This window comes from Bactrocera latifrons, unplaced genomic scaffold (genome assembly GCF_001853355.1).
Source record: "Bactrocera latifrons isolate USDA-ARS-PBARC rearing strain unplaced genomic scaffold, ASM185335v1 scaffold_0, whole genome shotgun sequence".
Classification (NCBI taxonomy): domain Eukaryota; kingdom Metazoa; phylum Arthropoda; class Insecta; order Diptera; family Tephritidae; genus Bactrocera; species Bactrocera latifrons.
The window spans coordinates 1,136,931-1,145,148 of NW_017534406.1; positions in this window are offsets into that span (position 1 = coordinate 1,136,931).

Sequence of the window (8,218 nt, forward strand, 5' to 3'; positions counted from 1 at the left end):
AAAAATGCATCTCAAGCCGCCAATAAAATTTGTGCAGTTTATGGACCCGATACAGTTTCCATTTCCACCGCACAATGATGATTTCAACGTTTTCGTTCTGGTGTAAAAGGTTATTGGTGGTCGAAGATGTGCCACGCTCCGGAAGGCCTGTCGTCGAAAATTGCGTTAAAATCACTGAATTCTTCGAAAGAGACCGGCATAGTAACAACCGTAGCATCGGTCAAGAGCTGGGCTTGAGTCATCAAAAAAAAATTTATGAACAATTGAAAATTCAATAAAAATACCGCAAGACTTTTTTGACAACCTAATATAACAATTTTATTGAACTACATTTTTTGGAGAGCTGGCCCTAAAAAAATTTGGTCAATTGGAAACCTATTTAGAAGAAAAAAAATTTTAAACAGGTGTCAGCCTTTTTCAAAAATGTGGCTAATAGTTAACTGAGGTAAATCTATTAAGTGCATAGCTAATTAATGTTTATTTTGATATATCCTGAACAGGGTATATTAAGTTTGTCACGAAGTTTGTAACACCCAGAAGGAAACGTCTGAGACCCTATAAAGTATAATATATAAATGATCAGTATGTTGAGCTGAGTCGATTTAGCCATGTCCGTCTGTCTGTCTATCCGTCTGTCTGTTGTATATATACGAACTAGTCCCTCAGTTTCTCAGATATCGTTTTGATATCTTCTCTTCAAGAAGCTGCTCATTTGCTCATAATTCATTTCTCATTTTTGCAACCAAAAATTAGCATGATACTGCTTCTAATATCACAGTGGCAAAATTACAGTAAACTAGTGCAACTAATTCAAAATAATTAATTTATGAAAATAAATGTTAAATTAATATTCACCAAAATAATAAAAGAGTTTCATTGCCTTAAATCATTTTCTGTATTCTGCCGTCGTTTGGAGTCAAACACTTGCTGCCAAACAACAAAAAATCACATTTGATATATTGTAAATAAATTTGACGGGCACAACTGCCTGCTTATGGTCTACGTGCGCTTCATCACATATCTAACTACGAAGTACATTACCTGTCTCCGCAGGTTTACTTGTTTTCTTTAACACGCGGCTTCCTTCAATAATAGAATAAGGATTGCCTTTTTTGCTAATTGCTATTTTGAAAAAAAAAAATTTAAAGAATTGAGAAACAGGCAATTCTTACGTCACTCAAAATTTTCGACAAATTTTATGACATTTTCATTAAAGAGAATATTAAATTTTCGTGGGAAATATGTACATAGGCATTATAGGACTTAGTTGTCAGGGCATAAGGTTCCACAAGTAGTTTGCAAACCAAATTACTGAGCGAAGCTTCCACTTATTTAGATTCAGAACAATATCTACTTCTGCTACTATCCGAGAACTGTAGTTCTTTTTATTTCGTCTAATTATCAGTGCAAACTACCTTCTAGTATTAGCACCTTTCCCGAGCAGTTTTACCATCCTATAGAGGCCCTTCGTCGCTTTTCATATCCTATTCTTAGTACTTATGACTTTAGGCACTTTATTATATGATTTAGATTCCCTTAGCTGTTCTGATTACTGTGCGGAACTTGATAGGTTCTGAAACGGATGCAATTTTCAGAATAGCATCAGCTTCATGTCTATTGACTGCATCACGACGAGTGTTACTTTGACCATTTTCAACGATTATTGTTTTGTAGTTCATGTAGAGGTATTAATCTTTTAGTATGCCTTCACTAAATACCAATTTCAACTGAAGTTGTGGCCTTACTAATGATAACTCTTCCAATGTCTAAAATCGGGGGGTTCCCCAATGTTCATGCCGGGGTAGGCGGGTTGAAAAGTTATACTGGACCATGAAGTTGGTATTGCACAACATGTGTGTCATCAAATACCTTTTCTACAATGTTTTCTTTTTTGACTTTTTCTTAAATTTAGTACCTCTCCCTGGGCAGCCGAGGATGATTTTAGCTCCTTAAATTCAATTTGGCGATATAGTTTTACTAAAGCGAAGTTTACAAACTAAAACGAGAATAAATTGAGAGGTTTTACTTAATTTGAGTAGACACCCTATACATATATTAGAATTGTCTAAAAATGGACTGTTTTGAAACCGTTAAAAGTCAACTGAGCGAGTGGCTCCGGTTAAGCTAAAGCTGGCTGTCGCATGAAACACTTTTATCAGATTTTAAATTAAAAAAATGGAGTGGAGACCTATCTCAATTGCTCTGAAACTAACTCTTGCTTAACTATAAAGGGAACAAATTTTTCTGAAGGTATGGAAGGTTCTGAAATTATATACATCATTTCAATGCATCAAATCAATAAGCGTTGAAGTTAAGTCTAGTAATTTCAGGGATGATTTATCCATGACAACCAACTTGAAAGAATGCCGAGCGACTTTTCAGTCTACTCCTCGAAAAAATTTTTTTGAGCTGCTGAACTAAGTAGAGAAGGTACCATCTTCTATAAGAGTGTACAGCTACAGGCAAACGCCGAAATTTTGATATCATTGGCCTCAACATCCGCGCCGTTAGTTCTGCTTTCTATAGACTGGATAGGGAAGCGAAGCATATAGGTCTGGTAGGAAACGAGGGCAAACAAACAATCGCCGCACTCACGACTTGGCTTCTGCCTCACTGTTGGCAGTCATAAATTTGAAGTCGTAGATAATTTCATCTATCTTAGAACCAGTATTAACACCAGCAAAAATGTCAACCTCAAAATCCAACTCAGAATATCTCTTGCCAGCAGGTGCTACTTCGGACTGAGTAGACAATTGAGAAGTAAAGTCCTCTTTCGACGAACAAAGACCAAACTTTATAAATCACTCATTATTCCCGTCCTGCTATACGATGCAGAGGCATGGACGATGACAACATCTGGACGATGACACGCTGGCTAGGTCTTATCATTCGAACAGATGAAAACACTCCAGCTGTGAGTGTATTCGACTCAGTACCCTCCGGGGTGAGCAGGGGAAGATTGCACTCCGTTTGAAAGACCAAGTCATGAAAACACGGTTGTACCTAGAATCTTGCCAATCAGTGAAAATGGAGAACGACTGTAGCGATGTTGTAATTTCGGCTATAACTGCGTAAGCTGTGTCTTCGTCAATAAAGAAGAGGAGAAATACATATGTGTATATATATTTAAGTCCTTTTCACCTCTACAGTTCCGTTCTCATGACTTTATCTGCCACAAATCATACAGATCTACAGAACAGTAAGTAATATGCGCGTGTACAAAACATTTTCCAAGAAGCACAACCTACTTTGTTCACAAATGTTCTCAGTTTTTTTTTTTATTTATTTATGTTTTTTTTTTTTATTAAGAAGAACTCTTGGCTTCCTAAGTATATGTAGGCATGTACTTCAGTTGTTTTTATACTACAAAGAACAACTTAAAATTCTGTATGAATTATTGGGAAGCGTTTAGAATTAGAGTTATTATGCATTGTTGTTATTTTTCATGTTTAAATTTTTTTGTTTTCTTATTGTTGGTTTTTGTTTTTATTCCCATTGGCGGCGCGCTTGATTTCACTTGTCCATTGTAGTGGCTGCCTACTGTTAAACGAGATCTTACCACCGTTTGCTCGCTTATGAAAGAACAAATAATAACTACAAGAACAACAAAAAAAGACTTTATCTTAATAATTTTCATCCCACGCAAGCACTTCTAAACTGATCTCGTGCAGATAGGGAGAGCATGTATGTGGGTACAACCTTTTTCTAATCTTTTTCGAATGAGTAGCCAAAACAAAAAACAACAAACACTAGCATATACTTACACACATGTAAGATGTTAGAACAACCTTTTTTTATTACGTTTCTAAACTTTTTCTACAGTTAAATTAAATAAAAGAGAGAATAATGAACAACATTAGTGGCCGAGTTTCACACGATTTGTCAGTCGTTCGGTCGTTTGGTTCTATGGAGCTTCCAGCAAAACGCTCATTGCATCAAGCGGACGCACGGTGTGACTGACAGCTAGTCAACCTACGCGGGAATTAATACTTCAGTTGATTGGAAAGCTTATGCGTTGGATTAAATTACGCGCTGAACCGTTTGAAGTACTGGTCTGGCCTAGAAGCAGACATGTGTGAGCTTCAAATTAAAGACTTTTCCAAAATAGTAAATCAAAAGCAGATCAAAAGCATTGATACAGCGCACTTCGCGGTGGTGAATGAAAATAAATAATAAAATAGTATAAAGCATTAAGAAACAGAAGAACACTTCCGCTCTCACACAAGTAAATAGTAAATTTTGACCGCAATGCAACCGCCATCGCGTGTCTATTATTTCATTTAACTGCAAGCGGTGCATTCGCATCTTTTGTTTACTTAATTATTTGAAAAAGATTTTGTGTGAATTTTATGACTTATTCTGCGTCTCGTAGTGCTGTCCAGCACCGGTGAGGTGGTGTTCTTTTTGTATGAATCTACATACATTTGGCTCACTCTCCATGCGTGCCACAAAATTAGATGTTTCTTTTTTATTGTCTTTTTACAAAATAAAATTTTATGTTCCGTTCACCTTTTGGCGCTCGTAACGTTTTCTACAGAATTTGTTATAAATTTAGTTGTTAGTTTTTTTGTTTTTTTTTTTTGATTTCCCTGTTGTATTTATGCTTGTAAAGATTTCAGATTAAACTCATTAAAAGTTTTATGCCAACTAATTATGTTTCTTTGGTTGTGGGGAGGCGAGTTCTTGTACTCTTATTGAGTACAATATACCCAGTAGTCAAATGAACTAGTATGAAACGCAAGTCTGACTAGTTGAACTACTTTCAAGGGTTTATATCCATCTGCAAGTCAGCAAATTACGTGCTTTTTGGCGTTTAGGTATTATATTTTATAAATATAAGGTAGTCGAAAAAGTCTTTTCATATTTATAATCAAACTTCAACTTATTTTTTTTTTTTTCATATTTATACTGAACCTTAATGATCTTGATATGTATCATTTTTGTCTACCACTGTTTGCTCTTTTTCCGCAAGAGAAATTATTCCATCAATGTAAAACTTTTCTGGTTTCTCGGCAAAAAACTGCGACAAGTAATTTTCAGGGCTTCTATGAAAACCAACATTACACCATTAATCGAGTTTTGTATTGACCGAAACAAATGGTAGTCAGATGGTGCAAGGTCATGCCTATATGGTGGATGCATCGAAAATTCCCATACAAGCGCTCCCAGTTTATGTCTAGTTATCAAAGATGTGTGTGGTCTAGTGTTGTCTTTATGGAAGGCGAAGCCTTGATCAATAGTAACAGTTCTGACCGTTTTTTTCGACCTCATCAGCTGTTGACTGTAAAATTTAGAATCAATCGTTCGACCAGGCTGGAGCAGCTCGTAGTATATGATTCCTTTCTAATCCCATCAAACATTCAGCATAACCTTTCGAGCTTGACTTTGCACCATTTCTTGAGCGTCACCACGTTTGGAGCATGATCTGTTTCGCCCATTGTTGTCGTATTTGATCTACATTTCGTCTCCTGTTGTCATTCGTTTCAGAAATAGTTCGATTTCATCGCTGATGTTAATTCGGTCCTTTAAATTTTTCACAGACATTATATGTTATACCCAAACATCGAGCTCTTTCTATAGCCAGCCTTTTTTAAATGGTTCAAAACCGTTTGAACCATTAAGGTTAAGTTCTTTAGCGATGCCATGGCTGCTTATGTGACGGCACCGGTCAATATTTTCCATAACTTCATCGACTTTTTCAACGATAGGTCGAGGTGTATCTTTCACATCAAAATTTCTAGAACGGAAGCTAGCGAAACCTACCTACTACTACTACTTACACTTCTTATGCAATGAAGCTTTCTTAGACTGTGTTCATAGGAGTTCTCTTTTGTCGACCAGAGAACAGCTCGAAGTATTGAAAATATTGTTGCTGAAACCCGTAATATCTCAAGAATTGGGACTGCAATCCTGCAATGCCACACAGCATGTTCTACAACCGAATTATTGCGAGAAAAGTTTGAAGATTAGATTATGTCGAGAAATTATGTCATTGAATGGCTACCTCAAAGCTGTGTTTTAGCACCATTAGACTACCATCATCAATCTTTTATTATTTTATTATCTTTTATTTCATACAAAAGAGGTAAAAATATAGTTATCGATAAAATACTTACAAAGGAAGAGAGTGAAAATGAAGGTAATCATAAAGATTTATTCTTTTCTTACTTTATAAAGGTACTTTTAAACCCAAACATTCATTTGATCAATATTGTTTAATATAGTCCCTTTCAAAGTACCTTATTATAATTATTATATTTTATATTTAATACGCATTTTGAAATATTTTCAGAGTATATAAAAAATCGCATGCGAGTTCTTTCATTTGACACCTCTATCGCAAAAATGCTGTTCTAATTCACAAACAACATTGCAAGGAGCAGCAACAGCTACCGTAATGTATAGTATTCGGCATGTAGTGAGTTCATTACCTCTTCGCCATGCTGCGATGTGCAAACGCAAAGGAAGGTGGACAAAAACAACGGACACCTTCTCCACATTCGTACTCCCCCCACACAACAAACACAACAGCATCACTTCGTGCCGTGGGGAACTCTACACACACATTTGCTCAGCGACAGTCAATGAGAATTTTTCAATCGCGATCGGTCATCGGTCAAATGGCGCGTCGGTTCGTGTTGCGGGAAAAATAATAATAAACACGTAAGAAATTTCTATTAAAAGTGATTTTTAAATTATTTTGTTTAATATAAAAGCTTGAGTCAGAGTTGTGCAAATTAATTGAAAAATTAAAAGTAAAAGTGAAAAGTTGTAAGTGTTCTAGTAAAAAAAAAGTGTGTAAAGTAAATAAAATAGTGTGCAAAGGTAATTTGGTTTTCTCTTATATGCTTATGTTTGTTAATGGTGTTTATGGTGTTAAGAGCGAAATGATTGGAAATCGAATATAGCATATCATTTATAAATAGTGCTGCAGTGAATTAATTTCTTTTTAAATATATTTCGTCAAATATGATGTGAAGCGTTCGTTCTTTCGATGTTCGACTATCGTCGTTCGCTAATTAACCAACAACGTCGTTCGTTAAACAACAAACAACTAATATCAGGAGAGTAATAAACTGTTTGTCTAAAACTTAAAGGTAAGTACAGGGTGTTTGTATACAAATTACTTTGTATTTTTTAAGTAAATTAAATTATTTTTAAGAAATCCTTATTTGCATATTTTAAATTATTGCATTTTTAATTTTAAAATTGAAAATAAAATGATAAAATTGGAATAAAGTTTAAAAGTTTACTTAAAATAAGTTTGAAAATTTTCTTAAGATAAATAATGCCATGAAAGTTGTGAGTTTCGCACAAATTTTGTCAATCCTAGGGGGAAACGTTGGAGACATTATAAATAATATATACCAGCATAAATCATCAGCGTGATGAGCTGAGACGATGTATCCATATCCGTCTGTCTGTTTATCTGTATATATGTAAACTAGTCCTTTGGTTTTTCATTGCTTTCACCCTTAGAAATTTCTCACTTATCCGAACCGCCTTTGTTGGACCACTATAGGATGTACAGGCGTAAAAGCTGATCGATCAAACACATTTTATATGACAAGTTATCTTCAAGAAATTAGGCAGAGATTATTATTTAAGAAAATGCATACAAGGATCATTGAAACTGACCGATCAACATCAAGTTAAAGTTCTTTCATACCCTTTTGTAGTATAATAAATTATAAATTCTATACCTCTTTAAAGTTCTTTGTATCAGTTAGGATTACTGGCAATTGAAATGAAGGCGTCAACAATATAAATATGGAAAAGCTTTCGAATATTGAAAATTAAATTGGAATAGTTTTCCCGCCGGTGCCAAAAACTTATTCGCCGCCATCCCAAAAGAACGCATCATTAACAAGTTGATTGAACCGTAAAAGCTAAAAAGAAATCAAATTTAGAAAAGCTGGCGCCAACAGCTAATCTTTCTAACCCAAGCCTCAACTTGACTAATTTAAAAAAACAACATATGTACATACATATGTAAATTTCGAACAAAGGGAGTTCGTTAACATTTTTCGGGTCTACGAAGTGGAACTACAATAGAAGTGGTTGCATGGTTCGTCCAGTGCGCGTGTGTACTTTTGTACTTAATATATGTAAGTTGTATATGCAACTGAGTTGTATATAAAAATATACTTATGTATTAGGGTGGGCCAAAAAAAAATTATTTTTTTAAATTGTATTTAAACTTTTTTTTAACTGTTTT